Raw genomic sequence first — 25,516 nt, 5'->3', positions numbered from 1 at the left:
AAGGACTTTGCTCAAGACCATGTCCCTTCAGATTTTGAATACCTCCAAGGATGGAGACTCCACAGACTTACTGGGTGACCTGTTCCAGAGTCTATGCTCCCTCAACTTTTCCCTCTTTCACAGAGAAATATTTTCTCTTACATTTAAATGGAATTTCCTCTATTTCAGTTTCTGTCATTTCCATTTGTTCTGTCCCTAGACACCACTGAGGACTTCTTGGACACTGCAAGATGGCTCCATCTTTTTTATTTCATTTCATCAAATATTTATACACATGAGCAAGATTCCCCTGAACCTTCTCTTCTCAAGGATGACTATGTCTCTCTTTCTGCTTCTATGTCAGGTGCTCCAACACCTGACCCATCATTTTGGCCCTTTACTGGACTCACTCCAGCATGTCCACATCTCTGCTCTGCTGAGGAGCCCAGCACTGACACAGCATTCCTGGGGTTCCCACCAGTGCTGGATGGAGGTGAAGAACCACCTCCCTTGATCGGCTGGCAGCACTCTGCCTAACACAGCACTGGAGGCTGTTGGCTTTTTCTTTTTGTTGCAAGGGCACTTTTCCAGCTCCTGTGCAACTGGGACCTCTGTGTTTTTTTCTGCAAAGCTGCTTTCCAGACACTCTCTCCTGGTGCCTGAGGTTATTCCTCCCCGAGGGGTAGGACTTGGTGTTCCCTTTGTTGAAATTCATGAAGCTCTGTCAGCCCATTTCTTCAGCCTCCTGAGGTCACTCTAAAAGGCAGCAGAACCCTCTGTTCTCTCAAATTTAACTCAAAATTTTGTGTACATAATGTAGGACACCTGTATATCTCAACCAGGACTTCTCAATTCTACTCCTAGAGTCAGAAGAGTGAAAATTAGATATCCCACAATGTAACTTCAGGGGTCTAAATTCCTTATTAGTTGTGGTTCTGAGAACAGCTCTCCCTGTCATATCTCATTATCCTCCAATGCTCACTGAAAAGACCATATTTAAATATCAAAGCCCTGGTGCATACATTTTATTTCAGCCTCTGTGTGTGTTCATATTATTAATATTGAAATTATGAGATCTCAGCAGAGATGGCAAAGGTGTCTCTCTGCCTCACACTCTCTGCACAGCCCTCCACTCACATGTCATTGCTTCTACAAATATGAAAGCTCCATCCCAGTCCTCCACATGCCACAAAAGTATACCAACAACGAACTTTGAAAACAAGCCACCTTGCAGCTCATGTCTTTTTAAAAAAACTCTGTTTGGTTTTGTAATTGTCTAATTGGCTTGGCTCACTGAATGAGATTAATCTCTGAGAGAAGGAAGAGAGATTCTGCTTCTCCCTTTACAGCTGGAGGACAGCATGAGGGCAGATGAGTGCTTTTGTGAATCTAGGACACATTTCTCTTCCTCCTCTGCCCTTTGCAGGAGCTGCTCTGGAAGGACCTCATTAGGAATTCTTACTCATGGCAGCTTCAAGCCATCTGTTGCTACAGAAGAAAGTGTTTGCTGCAAGCATTTCTTTTCCTAAATAGTTACAGAACAGTTGGTGCTGTCTGGTGTTTGGGGTACTCCTGGAGGGTGGTCAGTGTTCAAACATGACCTGTCTAGCCAGATACTTCCAGTCTTTTTCCTAAAACACACCCAGCCTCCAGACCTGGATGGATCACAGTGAATGTCAGCTGAATCTACAAATGTCTTTCCTGAAATCAGAACAAACTTGGGCTCTTTCTAAATTTCTTTTCAACAGCTAAAGAGGTCTCAACCAAATCATTTGCAGAACTCAGATATTGCCAGTGACATGGATCACTGCCCACTTCAAAAGCTGTGGTTTTCTTTTGCACTAGAGATGAAGACACAGCTGCTTTATCATGAGATAGAGCTGTGCCAAGTGGGTTTCAGTCTCACTTTTCTGATGGGTCATTCAGCAGACCAAGAATTTGTTCTGCCCTCCCGGAGCTTTAGACCCATGGGGATCCTTTAGTGATAGGTTAAAAGCCTTAGCAGGACCTCAAACCCCAGCTAGTGCCTCCCTCTCTGGAAAAGTGAGCTCATATTCTACTTAAACTACTCACTATAATCAATGTCATCATTTGTTTTAGGAACCCCTCACAAAAGGAACCATTCCCAGCCTGTGTCAACTTTTAGGTAGAAGCACAGGGAAGGTGGGAGCATCCCAACCAGCCTCTTCCAGGATTAACTAAAGAAGGAAACGAGCTCAGTAATCAGAGTCACTGTTCAAAGCACAAAACAGTGGCTGTTTCATGAGGGACTGATGGGAATACAGCAATGAAAACATGAAAGTAATAAATTAAGTACAGTAAGAACAAAAACAAAGGGAATGCACCAGACTTTTTGGGACCCATAGCAGGACAGACTTTGACTTGTAGAATTCAGAAAATCAGCTACTTTTCCTCTTGGTAGCCAGTTCAGAGTTACTATAACAGGTGGCCTATCACTATAGGTGAACTTGTAAGGGCTGAGTAAGATCTGATCCAAGGACCTCACTGTGAGGAGAGAGCTACAGATGGCTTCACATTGTGATGTGGAGATTTTCATTTATTTATTTGCCCCCACATAAACACCACATCTCCCCACTGAAGGATCCTAAGGTTCTGTGAATGCTGCTGGGGCAAACCTGCCCCTCAGAGAACAAAAACTGTCATTAGAGAGAAGAGAGGTCTTAGCTGTAAGGAACTGGCCAGGGATTGAGGGCAGTGTGAATGTTTCCCAGCTGTGTGATAGGGATGCATCTTTCAGAAATGGCATGTAATTTGTGATTTTGTAAAATTATTATTCCACTATACTTATTTTAATGTTCATTTTGTTTATTTTCCCACCTAGATTATAACAAGGAATTTTTTTTTTCTATCTAAAGGCTTAGGACTTCAATGCATACTACTACCACCACCACCACCAACAGATCACTACATATATTTTCACTGTTACTGCAAAAAACAATCCAATGCCTGTTATAACTCTGATCCTCTGATTCATTGATTCTATTCTACACCCTTTCCTGAATCAGTGAGTCTGTATAAATCAGCTTTTACCATGTCCTGTTCCAGGCACAAGGCTGGACTGGATGGTCTCCTAAGGTCCCTTCCAAAGTGAATTATCATATGATCCTGTTATATTGCTCAACTGGTTAATGATGCTTGGGTGACACATTTTATCAGAAGAGGTGACACATTTCTGGGTTTTTTGGTATCAAAGGCCTCCAATTACTGAAGTAAACAGTAAATACAGAGCTCAGTCAGGTGCATTCTGATGTGTCAGCCAAGGGCAACGTTAAATCTGAGGAGAAGGGAGCAGTGGAGAAATTTGGCTTTCCTATAATTATAAAAAATCTATGAAACAGAATGATCTGCAAAAGGATGCAACAAAAGTAGGATCATTTAATTTACCTTTCCTACAGACTAGGCAAAATATACAGTGTGAAAGGAAAAAGGAAGCTTCTTGAAGTGCTGTCGTGGTTTGACAGGGAAGTGAATTCTTTCAGGAAGTTGGGTCAAACCAATCAGTGGAATCAGTGGTCAAGTTTGGATATTGGCACCTAAAGTGGCCACTGAAGGTGTGGATATGCCTCTGAGAACACAGGGGGTTAAAAGCAAAAACTCCCAAGAGCTCACTCTCTTTGGTTCCGGTCAGGGTGCAGTGCAGATCTCCCCTGCCCAGCTACGGGCTGGGTGGGGGAGGGGAAGCCATGCGGCCTGGTCGAGGTGAGCCGAGGGGTAGAAGGACCGGAACCGAGCCAGCTCCTGTGGACAGAAGGGTGGAGAGAAGCGGAGATGCCTTTGTCGTCGTCCCCCCCCCCCAGAGGGATGAGACAGAGAGTCTGGACAGCACCTGTAATTTTGCTGGCGGAGGAGAAGGAGAGGAGAAAACGCGCTCAGCCTTGGCCTTGAGAATCGGCTGCTGGGAAGAGATTTCAGCCATCCAGGGAGTCTGAACTTTTAACCCTTTCCTGGGAAATGAACGCTTTGTAAAAGATTACTCCTCCTTGATTTGAAGTAGAAGAGAGACAGTCTGGGATCCGAGATGATGGAAGAGGAAATTTTTGAGTTGGAAGGAGATGATGGAGTGGCTTGTGGCTGGACTTTTCTTGTTAGCCATAGACTGAACCAAATTCTCCTGACAGAAGCTGCACTTAGGGGGGTGCGTTGGTGAGCCAGGAGACCTGTTTCAGTGATTACCAGCAGAGGAGTGGAGACAACAGAGGAGAGTTGAAGAAGGTGTGGAGAGGCTCTCTGTCTTCGAGGAAGAAGAAGAGGAGAAGAAGACCTCTGTTCTTGGACCCTCGGCCCTAGGGGAAAATGGGGGGAACTGTAGTCCTGAGATGAGAAACTGAACTGTTGTCTCTTTTGGTCCATGGCAAAGCATCCTTAAAGGAACCCTATGAGCAGTCTGTCCATGCACGGTGGTGAGAGCGCTGTGACATGGAAAGGAGAGTGTCACCATGGCAGATTTTCTCTGGGTGGTTGCCATGTGTGACATGGAAACACAAGGGTGGCAGTTGTGTTTCCTGGGGGGTCTGTGGCACAGGAGAGACTCCTGTCTCCCTTGAAGGACTGAGTATTGATTATCTGAAGGGTGGCAACTTGATCAGGATCCTGGGTGGTGTCTCACTGTTGGGTTTGTTTGGAAATTAGGTGGGAGGAGGAGGGGTGTTTTGGAAAATCTTTATCCAGGATTTAGTGTTTGTGGTTTTATAGTAGTAGTAGATTAATAAAGTTCTTTTCTTTGTTATTAAGCTTGGGCCTGCTCTGCTCTGTTCCTGATCACATCTCACAGCAATTATTTAGGAAGGTGTATTTTTCATTGGGGCGCTGGCATTACGCCAGTGTCAAACCATAACAAGTACCCATGACAGGGAAACATAAAATAATGGAACAATTTAGAGTGGAAATGGAACCTGATCATCTAACCTCTGAATAAAGCAGAGCTAACTTCAAAATTAGATCAAGCTGCTGAAGAGTTTTTCCAGCCAGACTTTGATTATTTCAAGGTTAGCACTGGAGCAACCTGTTCCAGGACTTGGCCATTCTCCTTGTGAGGCCTTTTTCCCTGGATTTCACTTTCTGTTGCTGCTCATCCTTTTGCTGTACAGCTCCAGCTGGAGTCTGGCTCCATCCAACCACCCATTCCATGTGGGAATGGTCCCATCTTTTTAGTGCTGGTACAGCTCTACTGAAAATCAATTGAATTGCCATGGTCTAAATTAAAGGGACAAATATACCTTTTCCTTCTGTGGATTCACATGGTGTTGAAATTTTCTCCTCCTCTGTGTAATAATTCTACAGTGTCCCCATGTCATTCCCAGCTCGCTTTTCTTTATGCATCGATCTCAGCATTACCTTCCATGATGCAGACAGAAAGAACTGTTTAATACCTCATATCCCAGCATCTACTGTTGGTACCTCACTGGGATATTGCCATGGAAACAAGGGAAGTTTGAAATAAAAGTGAATACACTCACTTTTCTTATTTTTCAGTAGGGACTTCAAAATTTACTGCAGTGTAAAAAAAGCCGTGTGCCATCTGCTTATTGAAAATTGAATGCAAATATTTCTTTTCTTTCTTCTAGAGTAATAAATCACTGCCACGGTGTATCCCCTCAGAAGTATCCCTAGAGGTGGTGATGAGTTTTTGTGTAACTTCCTGTCCAGAAGTTAAGATAATAAGAAGCATCTTTGTCCTTCAGCCAGGGATGGAACAGATAAAGAACAGACTGAACCCAAATGGAAGGCAACATGTACTGGAGACAAGCAGAACTGTGAAACCAGCTGCTGGAACAGAATTTAGGCTCTATAAGTTACACAACCTCATGGCTATTTTTGGGGAAAAGTAATTTTTTACCTATGATAGGACTATGTAGGAGAGTCTTCACAAACACATCAGTATCATTTTTCCTTCTGTGGTCATTTTTTCTGTGTATCATTTGAGACAAGCACCACTGAACTGGAGGGCTGAGTCTTCTGTTTGCAGCAGAGTGAGGCTCTCAGCTCTCATGGCAATGATTTATTCGCACTGCCTTCTAATAAGTGGCACTAGAGTATGGTTCTTGATAAAGTCAATGGAGATAAGGAGCCATAACATTTAATTCAGCTAGCTGGAGAAGATGATGGGTCTGCGTAGGGCACCATTTCTTCCTGCTGACATCTGTACAGGATCTCAGATTCCCTTCATGTTAGTGCCACAGCAGAGACCTAAGTCCATGTCAGGAGGTGGTTGAAGGAAGATCATCTCTTTTCACATTCTTGATCTCTCTTCTTGTATTGAGATTTCTGCTGAAGAAAACTTTTGTCAAAATTTTGCATATTGGTTTTATGACCCAGACACTTGCCTGTCAACAACCTGTCTCTCTGAGGTGGCGTTTTGCTCTCTGAATTGTCATCAGTGTTTTGCTATACAAAGGAAACTTCCTGTCACTGGGGGAGATAGTCCAGACACACCACTGAACCTCTGACAGCTTTCCAGGGGAGAGAAAAGATGTGGCAATGCTGATGAATGCAGTTCTTTCTTTGCCCCTTATCTCAACAGCCCTTTCCCCAGTCAGTGGTTAAAGATATAAAGATATAAAGTTATATATAAGTGGTTAAAGATATAAAGCTTATATCTCCTTATGAATTTCCATGGGCTCAGGTTGGCCAGGAGAGGCTGACTTAAAACTTTTCTTTAGGTACAGGGTCCCCACTTCCTCTAGAAGCAGAGGGAGCAGCACAGCCTCCTAGGTCTTGCACTCTGCATATAACTCTGCTTAAGCAGCTCACGGTGCTGCAGCCTTTGCAGGGCCATCCATCTCCTGTCTGACTTTGCCTCTCCCAGAGCTGTTTCAGGGAAAAGGAAGCAGTTGCAACGACTGTGTCTTCTGTTGCTGTTTCTCTGGTAATCAGACAGCTACACCAATAATCATGTCCTTACAACCCTGGCTCCTGCTTATCACAGGCTTGTCTGGGAAGGAAAGCCTGCTGTGCCCTGTTCATTCAGCCATCCGTCACCCGGCCGTCCTCAGTGATTAATGTCTCCCTACCTGAGCCTGCACAGCTCTCCCTGGGAGGCACTGAAGCTGCTGCATTTGCAATGTTTTGGGCCCACTGGAAGATGGGTATGAATGATCATTACTAGGTAAGTCTAGGGTGCTATGAAAATGTCCATAAATGACTAAAATTTACACAAGATTTATTTTAAGTGTGCTTAGATTATGCTTTTTTTTAAGCTTCCTCCTCATTCACAGACACCAGGTCAAATCTTCCACCATGTCCATTTGGAGAGACAGATCCATTGCGTCTGGAGAAGTGTTGTTGATACTGAAAGACTATATTTAAGTCATTGCTGTTATATCTATGGGATAAGTCTTGATTGCAGGTGTCTGCTTTGTGTTAAACTGATTCAAACACAGAGTTCCAGTCTTGTTCAGGCTGGGAGGTATTTCAAGAGGTCTGTTGCCCAGACTCTGAAACAGAGATTTTTGGAGTTCACTTGAGTTAACAAAATGAATTAAGCATTTAAATTTTAGCTTGTAAAATTATGTGTTGAATTTTAACCTTTTACTTAAAAGAAACCTCTGCCATGGTACAAAGGGCATAGGAAAATGCAAATTGCTGAAGCTTCTCGCATAAAGAACAATACCAGAGGAGGCAAAGTACCCAGATAAAGGGGCTCCTCTGTCTCCAAGCCCATCAAGACTGACAGACATACTCAGATAAGCACCAAAGGACCAAAAGCGCACGCGCAAAGGAGAAAAGTTCAAAAGTTCAGTCATGAGGAAGACCACCATCTTCAGCCTCAGAGACCACCGAGAGACCCCTGCGCAACCACCACAGCAAACCACGCAGGCCCAGAAGGGCATGGACCTATTTAGCATGAGAGGCGAAGACAGGCGGGGCCAGGGGTTGGATATGCATGGCAAGGTTGTGCAATGTATTGCATATAGAACACCTTTGGGAATAAAGGTGTGGGTCAGACTGAGGCTTGGGGCACAGGTTTTTGGAGAGATATCTCACTTGTGCCAAGCGCTGACAATACATACACACTTCATAACTACACCAGGTTGTGGAGTCTATTTATTTATTCCATGTATCGCTTCAACTCCTGCTTAAAATTGGAACACCTAAGTCAGACCAAGTTGTTTACAGCTGTTCCCACGTGGGTGCTGAGGTGGGTTAACCTTGACTAAGAGAAAAACTCCCACTCAGCTGCTCTTCCACTTCTCAACACGACACAATGCAGGGAAAAAAAAGCCAAAATCAAGATCCAGAAATCTTGTGGATTAAAATGAAGACAGGGAGATCACTTATCCCTTACTGTCATGAGCAATGTAGACTCAAAACAAGATAACTAATTTCTTGCAAGTTAAAAGTAAATTTGGATTATGAGAAACAAACTGAAACAGCACCTTCCCCCCATACTTTTCACAGTCCTGCCTTCACCTCTTCATTCCCAGCTCCTGAGGAGAGGAATGGGAATGAGGCTGAGGTCAGTCCTTCACTTTAGTGACCCTTCACTCCTCACATTTCCCTGTTAGAAACCTGCTGGGTTGGCTAAACTGTCTTTAGGTTATCAGTCTGTGTAAGGATGGACACTGTGAAAAGGTCTTTGAAGAAATATAATTTCTTATACACCAATTTCCTACAGAGGATTAGCTGGAGTACAGCAGGTCATGTAGCTCCCTAGTAAATCTGAGGTAGAATAAATGCCTCTATGTATTTGTCCAGAAACACACACTCCATCAGAACTGACTGGAAACTCCACACAGCACAGCCATGGGCTAAGGAGAGACCTGAGTCCCAGTTTACAGCTCACCTGCTACACAGCAGCTCGGTAGGACCCTGACCTCACAGTGGATGTGAGCCCTTGTGCTGTCTCTCTGGCTGTGGGACATCTGGAGGGAGTTCAGGAACATCTCCAGATCATCATTTCCTTCAGCTCTTCCATTAAAGGCCAAGATATACAATTTTTTTTTTTTTTTTACTGCAGGATGACTGAATCATTCTGTCTCTCCAACTCAATCAGCCCTGGATGATGTCAGATTATCTAATGAAGCACAGGGAAGAAACGGCAAACTTGAAAATTCATCTGCTAAAAGAAACTACATGGTCACTCAAAGGTGAGACCCTTGCTCCCACTGTCAACATGGGATGGATTTAAATGATCAAAGGCAGGCTAAAAGCATCTTGAAATTATCCAAGTGCAATCAATTGTATTTGGGGTGCCACTACCCAAGGACCTCCCAGAGCTCACTCTTTCACTCAAACAGCATCTGGTCACCTCTTGCTCTTCTTGTTAGCAGATCTGCCAGACTTGACTGACTTGTTTGCATTAGGACTCATGACAAGACCAAGTCTGGCAAAGCACTTTTGGCCTACAGGCTGCTGCAAGCAGGTGGAGGATGTCCAAAGGACAACAAACACTTTGTGATTTGTGTTCTAGATTCCTCCCTCTCTCTCTCTCCATCCCTCTCCCTTGGGGGAGCAGACACTAATCATTGCCTGCAGCTCTGGGTGATTAATTTAAATGATTTAGCACCTGGGGATTAACCTTCACACAGAGATCGATGTTTTGGCTGTTTCCTACATTATTACCCTTACAGCAATTACCTCCCACAGATACTTGCTCTTGTGCTAATGAGCCAGAAGCTATTAGAATCCACGTCTGCTATCTACATGTTTTATAGTTGCAGGAGGGTTCTTGCTTGGTGACCACAACTTCTGAATGGGTCAATTTACAACATAAGTAGAAATTACTTTTCTGAAGACATTTCTGGAAGGAAAAAAGAATAGGGATAGGCAAAATCATATTAGCATTATGAAGAGAATGTGTCATGAGCATGAAATCAGGGCCAAGGAGAAGAGAATCAGACTCTGTTCATTGCTGCCCTACCACCCCCTTTATTTTTTACCACATCTACATTCAGCTGGGTCCTATCTCAGTGGTGTTGGCTTTTACACTACCACCCATCCGTTTGTCCCATAGCACCCCACAGGCTCTTGCACCAAAATATGGATTATCTTAACCCATCAGTTCAAATATTCCTATTGTTTACAATAAAATAAATTTAATTAGTTGCTATCAGAATAACTGTGAAATGCAGAGCCCATACCATGTCAGTCAGAGCCCATGTGCAGCACAGAGAAAAACCAACAGACAAATACAAACTGGGATCACTTCTACCGTGCAGTGTTTCACAATGGCAACATGAATCTAGAATTGAGAGACATTGTCTTCCTGCTTCAGCTCTGCTCCTTGTCTCCCTTTATCTCTTGGTAAAATTATTTCAACTGTCTTAGCAGCTCCCTTTTTATGCATGGAATTTATTACATTTTACGAAGTAGAAATAACAAAAGAAAAGCACAGTAATAGTTATGCTCACTAAATATGAGCCATCAAGAAGCATAACTCATAGTTTGTGATCAAAGTCACTTGGGTTGTGAGTTGGACTTTTCCCCTCTCATTTCTGTGTATAACAAAGCAAACCTCTGTCCTAAAACTCCACAGATGTCAGCATCTTGCAGTTTGCCTCTGCATCCAACTATTCAAAATGCAGCTGGTAACACTCATCAGACACTACAGCAGTGAAATGGATAAAAGCTGTTGCTCCCAATCCACTGGGCAGCACAGAACACCAGAGGATGGAGTAAACTCTTCTTCCTTGAAAAATCAGCTGCTGGCTTTTGTGGAGAGAAGGTCCACGACATACCATATGTTCTCCTTTTATTCAAACCTAACTTTGAATATTGCAGCTGTTGGTTGCTCCCTTTGGAAATACTAAGTTCATTCATATGACCTGAATTTCCAGAGTGAAACTGGGGTCTGTTGAGACACAAGACCATTACTGTAGAAGGTATGTAGGAGCAATATTGATATTAAAGTAGAGGGTTTTCTCCTGCCTCTCAGCCTTAACTAGAAGGTAGAAGAGAAAGATTAACTCAGTACAGACTGGGGTGGTATAGGTTAGTAGTTTCTATCTCTAGCATTGCCACCTTCTTAGAAACCAAGTGACACATTCCTACCTTAGCCAGACCTGGGAAAAATAATCCTAGACCTAAGTCAGGACAGGTCATCTGAATCTATGACAAGAGTTAAAGCCAAGAGTTTTCATCAACAGCCACTATGAGTGGCACAGTGCATTGGCTTTTTCTACAAGAACATTTTCTTCCTTTTCTTCAACAGTCAGCATTTCCCAACAGTAAAATGCTGGAGGCCAGGATAATCTGAATATAAAGTCATGAAATGGTTGGGTTTGAAGGCACCATAAAGATCATCTAATTCCATCCCCCCCTGACATGGGCAGGGACACCTTCTGCTATCCCAGGTTCCTCCAAGCCCCATCCAACCTGGCCTTGAACACTTCCAGGGATAGGACATCCAGAGCTTCTCTGGGCAACCTGTTACAAACTGGTTTAAACCCAGAAGAGCAAAGAAAGCTAAGCCTCTGTGAATAAAATGGATCAGACCCAGAAAGGTTTGAAATATACCCAAAAAATGTGATTAAAACCAAATGAGGTTAGATGTTGGTGCCAAAAAATGAATTTATTTGATTTAATAGTAAAAGAGGCAAAGAGAAAGAAAAAGAAATAAAGAAATTGGGAAATAAGTGTGCATGGGGGGTGGGGGCACAAGGAGAGAGTGACAAGGGTTAGGTGGAAGCATGTCACCCATCTGAGGGTCCCAGCAACCTCTCGTTGCTCTTCTCCATCTGGTCTTGGTGGTGGTGAGGGTCCCCTGTCACTGCTGCTGCACCGTGCTGTGAAGTATAGAATCCCATGGACTGATATTCATTTTGGGCAGGCAGGAACACCCAGGTGCCTCCCTTAAGGGGGCTGCATTTGACACTGTCCCTTGCAACATTGGGGGTCTGTTTCATCATCTGAAATGCTCTGGTGCAGGGTCTGGGGACTCCTTTGGAGGGGTCTTTGATGGGCCATGACACCCCCTCTGCTGTGGATAAGCTTCTTCCTGGGGGGAAGGGACTCCTGCAGCTGAGCTGGTCTGCACAGCAGATGAGAGGCCACTGGGCCTCTGACCAGAGGCTTTTCCACCACACACCCCAAACCTCTTCCCTCCACCTTTTGGTGGAGGGTTTGTGGGAGCCTGGCAGCTGATTGCCCCAGGGCTGTGGTCTCCACCCCGAAGGTGCTAAGATTGTGCTCTGTGAAGGCATTCTTCTCCCCCAGCCCTGAGCTGTTGCTTTATCTTACCTCCATCAACCAGCAGTTCTCAGTCAGAAGGCCTGTTCAGGGTGTGGTGGTCTTCTCTGCTGCTTTTGTAATACAATTTTGCTATAATAGGCAAAGGTCCTTCATGAAGATATTTAAGCCACAAATTACAACATTCAGTTTCTGACACAACCTCTGCTATGGCCTCACCACCCTCATGGTAAAAAGTTTCTTCCTGATATCAGTTTAAATCTCTTTCAGTTTAAAGCCATTCCTCCCTGTCCTATCACCCCCTTGCTTCTCTCCAGCTCTTCTGGTAGCCCTTTTAGCTGTGGGAGAGGCACTTAAGTCTCCTTGGAGCCTTTTCTTCTCCAGCTGAACCACCCTGAGTCCTTAACCTGAATTCACAGCAGAGGTGTTCCAGCCCTTTGGCCATCTTTGTGTCCTCTGGACTCACTCCAGCAGGTCCATGTCCTTATGTTGGGTGCTCCAGAGCTGGACACAGTGCTCTAGGTGGGGTCCATGAGAGCAGAGAACAGGGGCAGAATCGTGTCCCAGCAGAAAAATAGTCTTTTATACCTCTTTCAGTGGCTGAATTTGGACTGACACACTGATTCCAGGTCTTCCAGAGCTTTTGTTTCCTTTTAATCAAATAACAGGTTTTTTCCTGGCTCTGAAGATCCTAGAAATATGTTTGGTTTTTTTCTTTTCTTTTCTTTTCTTTTCTTTTCTTTTCTTTTCTTTTCTTTTCTTTTTTTTTTAATTCCTAAACATATTTTTTTAATAATAGAAATAAAAATATTATCTTCTCTCAGTTCTTAATGTTTTATTTTCTGTTCAATTGTATATTGCTTTGTCCTGGGAGAGCAAGAGAGCACAACAGGGAAGAGCTCATTTATCTCTTCTCTACTACTCATTGTTTTGTATACTTCCAGCACAATTCCCTCATTTGTTCCCTCTTAAAAGTCACTGTTTTTACAGTGGACAAGCTGAACTAAAGATATTGCCTTAGGTGAGAAAGATGCAGAGATTTGGTCACAGCATGATTACAGACACAAACCTGTTTTCAGTGACTGAAATATGTGGTTTGCTGTCAACCAGGTAAAATATGTACTGAGCAGGCTCATGCATTTTGTTGCAGGATGCTTAATTCCTTCCTTCCTCTGAGACAGGACCCACGCACATGGCAGCAGCCAAACCCTAAAAAATCAGACTTTTATTCAAATTTATAAAAATATCTATAGATTAAAAATTGAAGCTTGTTTCTCTCATTTTTACTTCCATTCCCTGAAGTCTGACATTCCTGTAGCTGTTAAGCTCAACATGCAAAGTCCTCTTCAAATTCTCCTGCATTACCTGGAACCCTTTAAAATATTGCCTTCTAGTCTATATTATTGATTGCTTAATTAATTATTCTGAAAGTTTTTTGGAAAAGGAGCAAATGGGGTTCAACACTACTTCGGCTTTTCTGTGCATAATAAAATATGTTTTCCAATACCACTCCAAAAAGAAAGAAATAGTTGAACTTAACAGCTAATAGAGACGTTCATAGATTGAAAAGGACCCTAAAGGTCACCTAGTTCCAACCCCCTGCCATGGGCAGGGATGCCACTCTCCAGACCAGGTTGCTCAGAGCCCCATCCAGTCTGTCCTTGAACATTTCCAGGGATGGGCCACCCACAACCTCTCTGGGCAACCTGTGCCACTCACTACTCTCCCAGTAAAGAATGTTATCTGATGCAGCCCCCAAAATCATGTGAGATTGCTTGGGTATCTTTCTCTCTCTAGTTACTGCTGGTTTTCTCCTTTCTATGCCATAAGTACTCCTGTCTTCACTAGAAAAATGAAGACGTCACATGCATTTTTTTCATTCTTTTAATGTAGGCCAGGCACTAAATAAAAATGTGTAGAACACTGACTGTGTACCAACACACAGGACTTCTTGGCTCTTCACTCATTTGTAAGTGAGACTCATAAACAGCAAAAGCAGATGAAGGCTATGACAACAAACTCATCTCACGGTTGCTGTAATGTCTCATTATGGTTGGTGGGGAGGCCCTGGCACAGGCTGCCCAGAGAAGCTGTGGATGTCCCATCCCTATAAATGTTCAAGGTCAGGCTGGATGAGTCTTGGAGCAGCCTGGTCATGTGGAAGGTGTCCCTGCCCATGGCAGGGGACTAGAATGAGATGATCTTTAAGATCCCTTCCAATCCAAACAATTCCATGATTATATCGGAACACATAGTTGGTCAGTGTTTTATCACTGCTTGTTGTGGTAAATTTGCTACAACCAGCTTTTTATTCTAATGGTTAACTAGTCTCACTGTTCATGTAGTTGTTTCCTTTCATTAAGGCTGCTGGAAGGAAATATAAAACCTCTCACTCTCTGTCACTGTGCAGCTGGGATCAGTTCTGGCCACAGCATCAGCAAGAAGAAAAAAATGGAATTAATCCCATTAGTGAGATTTTTTAAAAATGTGAAATATTAACTCTGGCAACTTTTAAAATCCTTCCATTAGTAGCAGGGTGTAGTGAAGACCGTGTAGGAGCAGTTGTGGTGGTGCATCTTCCCCCAGACCACATTACAATCTGAGAAAAGCTCATCAGGCCTCAGTATTGATGAACAGCACCTGGGATGAGCCCTCTTGAGTTTATCAGGAACACGGTGTGCTCCCAGGAACTTTTGCTGTCTAATGAGCCCCTGCTTTTTTTCTTTTTTCTTAATGAACAGCTTTGGAAAAGTTTTTTTTTGCCTAAGTGGGATGATATCATTGTTCTCAGACTTTCAAAGAAAGACACCAATCTCAATTGCTGCCAGGATGAAACACTGTTATGACCAAAGCCCAAGACTTTCTTGTGGCCCAATAAACAGCAGCCCAAAGTGAGACCCTTTGAGCTCTCCTGGCCCACAGAGGGCTGTGACCAGCACCTCCCTATGAGTGGACACCTCTCTGAAACAGAGACCTCTCAAGTTTGCTGCACTTGGGGGATTACAGAACAATGACAGATCCTGGCTTGATACCCCAGTTCCTCAACCCTTCACCTGCTGAGAACATACAAAGGCATCTGAAGTGAGGATTTTGCTCCTTTCAAGGGGAATTTTTCACAGGTGCCTTGTACAGGCTCTTCATGTCTGTCTGCATGCAAGTGTGCATGTGCCATAGCAAATGTGGGAGAAATGCTGCTCTTCTGGATTCTTTGATACTTTGGATTTGTAGGTGAGGCCTGTAAATTACTGTTGTGGCACAGTAAATCCTATGTGAATGCTTTGCTGAGTTGTTTAACTTAAAAGTTAAGGTGTTAAGGTGCTGTTAAGTTTCATTTAGGTACTATTAAGCTTAAATACCGGTACTGTTGGGCCTTCAGGCATATTCCTTTTTACCCTTACCTTTTCTATCCTTTTGTGTCACCCCCACCCCACCTCCACAAGGATAGTTTTGGGTTTATTTTGGTTTGGATTGATTAACTCTGGTTTTTTGTGTGCTTTCCCTCGGTGTGCCTTAATTATCTAGGAAGTGGCAGAGTGAATCTTGCCAATGAACTTTGTCGTGCTGTCATTTTATATCAATCCTGTCTTTACTGATAGCTTTGATGGTGATTCTTTAAGTGATCTTAAAACATTGGTTCACAATAAAATCACATCATTAGGACAAAGTGAGGGCCTGTCCCTGGCTTCCCTTTTGACTTACCTGGATGGCAACAACAGCATGAGCTGCCCAGTGCTCCATCCCAAACAAGGAGTCATCCCTGTGCCTCAAGGCAATATCTGCCAGCTAAAATTAGCACTGAGACCAACTTCCCCTCTTTTATTAGGCAGCACAGGATTAATCGTTTCATGTGCAGAACACTGATCTCCTTAAGTCAGAAGAAGTCACACTTTTCAGTTTGATGTCCTAAGATCCTGCCCTTTAGCTCCACAAAGCTAAGATGGGGGGAGTCTCAACAGCTGACTCCAGCCCACCATGCACTGACTCTGCCCTTATGCCTCCTCTAAGCCATTTGTTTTTGCTTATTCTGAACTGCAGTCATGTGGGAACAGCAGCGTTGGGTATTTGATGAAGGTTCATACTTCACTCTGCACGTACTTTTGTCAAAAAAGCTTTTATTGCAATGCAAAATATCTTCTGTATATGACATCTTTCTGCCCCCAACCCCCTTAAATTTAATGAGTAATCCTTTCTGGGTTTGTACATTGTGATTCTTGTGTGTATGTATGAATATATATACATATCTATATATCTATCAATCTATAGATATTATATTAATACAGTCATATATAAATCTGGACCTATATCATTTTATATATACACATATCACTGGATATATGTATGTGTGTGCATATACATATACATACATTACATATACACTATATACACATATATGCACACACATACATATTGTATAATCATAAACATCTGTTGGTTGTCAAGGGACTTTTCTTTAACAAAATAAGTTCCATCAGTGGATTTTACTTCTGTAGTGCAATTTTACAGGAAGTTAACATTTCCACATTCAATATAAAAGAAACAATATACATTTGAAAACGTGCCATAGGATTTTTAATGAAAAAATTAGAAAAGTGCATTATTTTACAACACTACAGTAAATGATTCTTTTTTTTTTTTTCTCTGTAAAGACATTGTAAAATATATACAGGGTTGCGTAGTGCATTCATTACAAAAAAAAGATGCAATCCCTTGCATAAATTACATATTGTACAGGGGTTCGCTGTCTACTTGGACTTGTAAACATTTGTGTGATACAGTTTTCATTCTTTAAGTAAGCTGCAATACATCTTATTTTCCTTTGACTGTTGTTGCATTCTGACTCCAGTACGGCATTCTAAGGCCATGTGTGAAGGCATCCTCTCCCATGACGGAGAAGGCCAGGAAAAGAAATGAAAACACAAAAGAGTCTTTAATTTGGTTCTTTGTAATCAAGTTATCACTAGTTTAACAAATCACATCTTGACGCCTTATGACCTGATCGCTCTCATTTGCTAGGACCAGCTCAACAACTATGGTGAAGTTTAGAGGTCTGAAATGAGCAGAGAAAACAGCTTCCAGGAGGTAAATTCCAAGTGCAGTCTCCACAGCCAAGCAGCTCCTCTTTCTAGATGGCCATGCCCCTAATGCTCTGTGTGCTGCACAGAAAATGTATCAACCAGGGTAGAAATTTAGATTTTTGCTCTATCTCAGGCTGTTGAGGGCCTTTAGAATGCCGTCAATACACTGTCGGTAAGTCCGCATATGCACATTCAAAGAAGTACAAAAATGCACCAAAAAGTGTCAAGAGATCCAAAAGAGACACAGCATCAACACACACTCACAAACACACTCATACACGCACGCTTCTGTCTGAGCAGGAAGGCTCAGTCTCCAAAGTAGGATTCACTATTTAATTTCAACATGTATGTGTGTTTGGAAGAAATCCAAGAATTTCCATATAAACTCCTTAGGTCCCAAATTGAACACTTTTATCCCTGTTTCTCATAGATGAACAGTTTGTTGAAGTAAGAAATTGCACCTTGAAGAGACAGTATCCACATTCTTTTGGCCTACTGGAAACAACTGTTAAGCCCCCCTCCCTTTCCCCATTGACCTATCCAGCTCCAATTCATTTCCTTTGCCACCATGTCACTAGGATCAAAGGTTTTACTTGATAATCCTCAATGGCAACAAACTACCACACAAATCTTAACAAGTCAAGGGAAGAAGGAAAAATAAAGCATTTTTTTTTCTTCCACAGTTCACTCCTGACCTTGCCAAAAAAAAAGAAAAAAAAGAAAAAAAAAGAACAGATGGATTATTGGTTGTATTATAGGCAATGTGCATTCTGTAAAAGAAAAACAGATTAGGTTTGCATTCTAAAGAAAGAGCCATTGCCTCATAATTTCTGCTTATTTCTTAATTGTCGAAGGTTTGTAGTAGATAGGATTATTTCTGAAGCATATATTAGCTTTTTTTTTTTTTCAGACAAGGTCAACCCAACAGTACTTACACCCAAATGAACTTTCTGTGCATTAACCAAATTTGTCAAAGTCCTGAAAAGCAGTGTTCAGAATGGTACCCAAGAAATTACTTAATAAACCCAGCTGCTAGATTAACTGTCTTAAACCTCTTATGACCTGGACACTGGGTTCCCTCTCTTGTTACGCAGGTATTACACTTGTCCTCCAATCAGCTGAATAATATTCCTGCACTAAGAATTTATACAGAAACTATCTGCCACAGTATAAATGCTGCTGAACAGTGGAAAAAGAGGGAAATTGCCATGAGAAGATCATTAAGTTGTGTTGAGCAAATTAGTTGCGTTGGTCAGTGGTGACCACACAGGATTTTGCTCTTCCCAAGAGAATAAAAAGGGCACAATATCAACAATCAAGAGGAATTTCCCATTGCTGTCTCTGACTGCAGTGCCTCTCTAGGTTGGGCATTGAGAAGATAGGCTAGAAAGGATATTTTTCTGGTAAACATACATGGCAGTAATGAATTCTTCAAAGAAAAAAGAAGTCGCATGGAAATATCAGGCACCACAGAGCAGCTGAAGCTTCAATGCTGAAAAAATTGAAAGGAATGTACAGTGAAGATAAAAAACCCAACTAATTGCATTGCTAGAAGGATCTCACATGCATATCTTTTGCCCCACTTGGCCAATCTTTTGGGAAGACAGCAGCTGCTAGAGAAATTGGAAGAATTTGACAAAGTTTTGGTGGTTACAACCAGAATGAATTGCTGTGACCTGGCCCCCAGATCCATTTGGATGACTGACATAATGAAGACAATGGTATGTGCCCACTGCTGCATGCTGAACAAGAAACTTCAAACCACCCATTTCACCATTCAGAAGGGGTTCTGAGAAGTGCTTCAAATCAGAGAGGTGAGATAAAGGTGGTAGATACTTCACAGGAAGCATTAAAAGAAACAGCTGTAGATCTGTCTGAAGGCACTGCCACCCAAGTTCCATGTCTTGGTTTCTAAGGAGAAACCTTAAGGAGAAACCAGCCCTGAGCTCTTGCCCAGTGTGCAAGTGAGATTTCAGCCCTGAATTCAGTGGGAATTAAGAGCCTCACTGCATTGGTGCTGAGCTAAAATCCCTTCCCCAGATTCTTCCAACACCAGCTCCAGTCAAGATGCCAAGATGATGCCTGTCAGTAGGGCAGCTGAGGCATGACCCCCATGTCAGAAGTGATATTATCAAATAGGCCATTTGGAAATCGTTTTGTAGAGTTGCAGTTTCAGGCTCTGGGAGGCCAAAATCACTTACACAGTCTACTTCAGATTAATTAAATACTTTTATCAGATTAATTATCCTCTGAACAATAATTATAATTAAGGAGTTTCATACCCCCTCTGCAAGGAGAGCCAGCAATAATGAATAAATGTTACTTCTCTAAAGGTCAGTTTTGATGACATTTTGACATGTAGAAACTGTCCAAACATGGTCAATACAAAGAGGTTTCTTTGCTATATTGTGACCTCCTGAACTCAGCTAGAGAAGATTAGAATTTCCCACATATTCCTATGGCTCTGGGGAGGTGCTATCAAAGACAGACAAGAATACCACAATTCAGGTCTTTTGGATTTGCTGCAGGCTGCAGGAGGGTTGGCGTAACTGATCTCTTCCATGAAATAGGAGAGGAACGGTGCCCTAGGAGACACAATTTTCCCTACTTTCCCTTTGACACTGGGGTTGGTAAGGTGGTCTCACCACAACAATCCACTCCACTATGAACCAGCCCTGGTCCATCCTTTCCACACCTCCTGCCACTCCTGCGTGGGAGGATGCCTGCAGATGACTGGAAAACGAACTAAAGCCAGAAGGCCATGGCTCTTTCTTAATCTGAAACTATGCCATGAAACTCACCAATGACCTACAGACAATGAGCCAAACCACTGTGGCTCTTTACCTGCTCATATAATTTGTGCTGGCTATTCTCCTGAGGGCCTTCTCCCAAACAAACACACTCCAAAATTCTCCTCATAGGCTAATGCATTGCATCCCAGCCAGGGAAGAAACAGATCTCACCCATTCAAGGTTATCCACGTTGTGTTTCCTGCTTAATTCCCTACATATTGCTTTTAATCAATTTTTAGTAGATTTCTTTTGTCAGTTGTAATTAGAGAGGAACATTTCCTTCTCCAGGGTGTAGTTGTGTAGCATAATGCTTTTCATTAATAGATGAGGGGGCAGAGCACAGAATGTGGTGATCTTGGGCCTGAACATACGTCCATGAAATGGCAAGCTAATGAGTTAATGTCTGAGTGGGAAAGGGGGGAGAGGGTGTAGAGAACGCCAGAGGGTGGCTGTCTGTGAAATGGATCTCTCTTCTAGCCTCAAGTGTAGTGCTCTGGATACAGCAATTACTGCAAGCTGTTCCACAGGCCAGATAAACAATGAATCAAAGCCAGGATGGTGGTATCAGAACTCATGCATGAGAAAGATGCATTATGGAGCATAGTTTCAATTATTATATTTGCCAGCTCCACTTGTGAATTTGCCAGCTATGATAAATGTTATCATCCTGTTGTTTGCTCTGCATTTCTCAAAGTGAACTAAAAGACAACGCAGCTTGGAACTGTGAATATTAATTACCAATAAAATTGCAGCATTAATCTTTCCTCTCCTACCCCTCCCTTTTTTTTTTTTTCCAATCTGTTGTGGATGTTAATACATGGCAGCACTCCTTACCCTGTCAGAAAGCACGGTGAAGGAGGGCTTTGAGATACTTATTAATTACAATATTCATGGAAGGAGAGACAAATGAAGGCTGAAGGCTCCAGGGATAGTATTTCCAGCCTAAAATTAGCAGGCAGCTTTGAATTGACTGGCAGCTTTGAATTGACTGGATTCCATAAAGCAAAATACAGCTGCATAAAATATACAGGTTGACTGCTTTCCCTTAGGTTTAGGAAAGATTGTTCATGGTGAGCAGTAGTTGGAGGCACTGATAGAGTATCTAGCAATAGACAGAAAAAGGGTTCACATTCCAGTATCAGGAAAAGGGTATAAATAAGGACTCATTGCATGACACCCAAATCAGTTGGTTTTAGAGGAAGGCCCTGCCTACCCAGGCTTTAGAGGAGGAGAGAATTTGCTCATGTTCTCTTGTACTTGGGAGCACCAGGAGGAGGAAATAGCATCACTAATATAACATTAGTTATATTGAGACCAGCACTGCTTAGGATGGGCTGGCTGAATAAAATCTTGGTTTAAATGGAGACAGCAGCAAAAACCTGACTGGAGAGACAGGAAGTCCATGAATTGCCCCATCAGCAGTTATCAGTGGAACACTGGGGTAGGCTTTGACTGAGTAGAGGACAGTCAGTCTCCCAGACTGATTCTACACAGATGAAAGCTCAACAGTCCTTCAGCATCACCTCACAGCCATTTCAACTGGAAACAACAGAACTACTCCTGCTTCTGAGAACAATTTCTTGTTTTCCCAACTTTTTTTTTTGCCTTCCTACTACTTTTTTGGGAGTGAAAGTTGCTGTGCCATATTCATAACATGCATCTTAAATACCTGAAAACTGCATTTTGGCAAAGGATTTCATCAGTTTTTCATGGTTTTAATTCAGCCTCTGAGCTCAGACTAACTGGCATAACAGTCCCAGGGCACCTTCCATGCATAATAAATTTCTCTGTGTCCAATGTCATTATTCCGTTTGCTTCAATTTTGGTGAATTGTTATGATAGCCAATCCTTTTTCTACAATTTATCTTGCTGAAGTTCCCAAAATAAAGTTTTATATAAAAAGTTAGATGACAGCAGGCTGGTCAGAAAGGCATTATTTTCTTTTTCAGTTCCGTGAGTGTTACACACCTCTGGCTGATGAAAGTAGCAGTGGTGTGATTCTCATGGTAATTTGTGCAATATTCCAGTCAGTAATAGTGTCTTGTTGAAATATGCATGAAAAAGTCCATAACATTAGTGTAATGGACACACTCCAACACATCTCTCTCATCCAGCTTCCTCATAAAGATTTTAAATGACTGTCTTAATTAGATCTTAATATTAATGGGAATATTACATAAAGCTAAATGAGGACATAAACTTCAGCTGAAAGCTAATTCTACCCAAACCTCCGCCCTCTGGTCTGCACACACAAAAAGGTTTTGGAACACTTTCATGCTCCATCTTGGTTCTACTAACTGCTCCTTTTTAAGCTTTTAGCAACAAATCAAGCTTTATTTTTTCCTTAACAAAAACTTCCAAATCTGTCAGAGAAAACAAGGAATTACCTTGCTTAGGTCAGATTCACAACAATTTTGATAACTGCCCTGGCATTTCATTGATCAAAGCACTAGGGAACTAATGAGAAAATGTACAATACAGTAGATTAACTTGGTCACTTCATTCTTTTTCTTTTCTTTTCTTTTCTTTTCTTTTCTTTTCTTTTCTTTTCTTTTCTTTTCTTTTCTTTTCTTTTCTTTTCTTTTCTTTTCTTTTCTTTTCTTTTTTTTTCATTTCTTTTCTCTTTTCTTTTTCTTTTTTCTTTTCCTTTTCTTTTTCTCTCTTTTTTTTTTTTTGTTTTTTTAAAATAATGTCTATTTCCTCCTAATGAGCTGTTACAGAGAGTTCAAACAGAAGTTTATTGCTGGAGGTCACTGGACATCTTCTCCATTCACTAACAACTAAGAAGCTATTTTGGACTCTCCTAGGAACATCCAAACACCCCTTCTGGGGCTGCCCCACTACAGGATCCCTGTAAAGCAGGTGCATGTACAAAGTTCTGGCAAAGCAGTGCCTGTTAGATCAGTCAGGATATTCCTTACACAATAATGAAGACCAAGTGGAGATTTGTGCCTGCATTGTTCTATTAAGTTTCCTCTTGTTTCCATATCACAGCACGCGCAGTCAAAGCTATTTTGGTGCTTCACTGATCAAACTGATTTTTCCCTTTGATGATAATATGAAATATTATAGCATAATAGGGTTGTTATATAATCAAAGTCGACAGCAGGGAGCTAAATTTGTGTTGTTTTGATGAAGAGCACATTAGTGTGACATAAATAGACTAATATGATTTATTATTATTATTTCTAATGCTTAATAATAGGGAATGGTAGGGGAAATGAGACTCTGGGGAATGAGAGTGCATCACAAAGTGATAGCAGACTTTAGGATGTCTAGTCATAAGCAATACCACTACTACCTGCTCATAGCTGAATTTCAAAAGAGCAAGTAGCAAACAAGAGAAGTTGTTCTGAAAGAGATAATATCTTAAGTGGAATAAACCCAATAATGTACTAGCCAAAATAGTCTGTGAAAAGCAGTTTTGTGAGAAGAAAACATGTAGGGCAATAAGAAGTCAGAGACAGAACTGACAAAAGTCAGCTCACCTTTCACTGACTGGTTTTTCATGTTTAACTGAAAAGCTGGGATTAACCTTGGACAAAAGCTTCCCTTTCATGATTCAGTCTGTTCCAGTTCCAGACAGCCCAAGCCATTATTCACACATCAGTCAAGAACCATGAAAACAAATAAAGAGAGAGGCAGATTTTGCCTCTTGTTCTGATGTGCACATATGAGGGTTCTTGTGTCTGGCTGCTCGCAAAGCAAAGTCCTGCAAGAGTTTCCTTGCAAATAAAACATCCTGCTATTTCAAAATCCTATGTGTGGCAAAAATATAGGTTGGACAGAACTGTGGGCTCTTCAGCCAGAAAATAAAACAAATAAGCTTATTTGAAAATCACAATGAATGCAGACACATTCAGACAAAATATTTTCAAACATACACACTCATTATAGCTTTTAAATTTAAAAGTATTTTTACGGACATCTACTCTGGCCCCTTCATATCAACATACACAGATTTCTTGAACTACATCTACAAACTTCAACTAAGCTAAAGCAGAGCTATTATAAAGCCATTAAGTTTAAATGCAAAGATTTTAAGTGGCAGATAACCCATGATATGCTGAGGTAAATTTCTCCCCGGGTTAAACACCCTGTGTATTAAAATTGACTTTTCATTTATGGTTCCAGAGGGAAGATTTAGTAACAAATCAGCTAGAGTATGTAAAGATTTCAACCTCTCCAGTTCAACATGTTTTATAGGACATTTAAGGATGATTTTTATATGCAGCAGAAATAATAGTTTCTTCCTTTCTTAAAGGAAAAGAAAAAAAATCTGTGCAATGTTTTATAAGTTGCAACTGCTTTTTTTCTTTTTAAAGATTTTTCTAAATGTCCTGTTACCAAAATTCTCCTTTGCCAGGCACAAAATTCAACTCAAATTCTGCAAAACCCCAAAATTTTCCTGCTTCTCTCCAGTGTCAAATACACCCAGCAGCTGTACATGATATAGAGGTGCATATTCCAGGCATACTTCTTATCTCCATAGCAGGAAAAGAGACATACTTTTTTTTTCCACTTCTGGGATAACAAACAAAGACGAAAAAAGTGAATTTGGAGAGCACTGTGAACCCTATGGGCTGTCGGGGGAAGCAGCTTTGAGGTGTCAAACACTGAGGTGGTTTAACACATCCTGAAACTGCTTTTTTCGGTATTCTCGCTTTGATCCTTCTGCCATCAGCATTTGCCCTAGGACATGGTACTGGCGGCACAGCATTGATGCACCCAGCTTGCGCCACACATTACTCTGAAAAAGTCCATCCTCATCCATCCTCATTAAGAATCCTGTTAGTTCTTCACCAATCTTAATGGAGGATTTCATGCCACAGCAATTTCTAAACCCAAAGGAAGCTGCATAACGGAGTCAAAGTCATGGATAACTTGCTTGTCATTTACTCATTGAAAGACAGATGTGGAGAACATGAACATATTTGATAGTTAATCATGTAAAGCCAAGGAGAAGAAAACAGAGGAGGAATGACAGTCCTTATTTCTCCCTATTAATGCTCTTTATAAATGTCTCTTTGAGAAGGTATCAACATCCATCAGCACACAGAGCTCAGAGCTGGGCACACACCATCTAGTTTTAAGAGTAAAAAAAGGATTATTGCTTTTACATTGAGAGCACAAAATGGTAGAATCAGCAGGAGGTGATTAGTGCCAAAAAGAAATGGGTTTTGTATGGCAAATTAACACAGAAAGCGATTCAAAAGACAGAATTAAATCAGAGACAAAGGTGCAGGTTCATAAAACTCCCAGTCCTACTCTTGTAAAATCAAAGATAAATCTCCAAAAGCACTAAATCCCATGTAATCACTGAAAATTCCTATTCTCTTAAAAGGGAGCTGGATCAGGCCTCTAATTAAGTTCTGTAAAGTCTGTTTGGTCCAGATGAACAACTGAGAGATGGACAATGTCCAAGGAACAACTTTATGACATGGTCTCAACATCCTCCACTACAACTTGCCAACACAACTGCTCGTGCTGTTACCCTTCAAACACTGGAGTAAAGCTATTTTT

This window comes from Anomalospiza imberbis, chromosome 1, assembly GCF_031753505.1.
Source record: "Anomalospiza imberbis isolate Cuckoo-Finch-1a 21T00152 chromosome 1, ASM3175350v1, whole genome shotgun sequence".
In the NCBI taxonomy this organism is placed as follows: domain Eukaryota; kingdom Metazoa; phylum Chordata; class Aves; order Passeriformes; family Viduidae; genus Anomalospiza; species Anomalospiza imberbis.
This window is presented reverse-complemented; position numbering follows the sequence as displayed.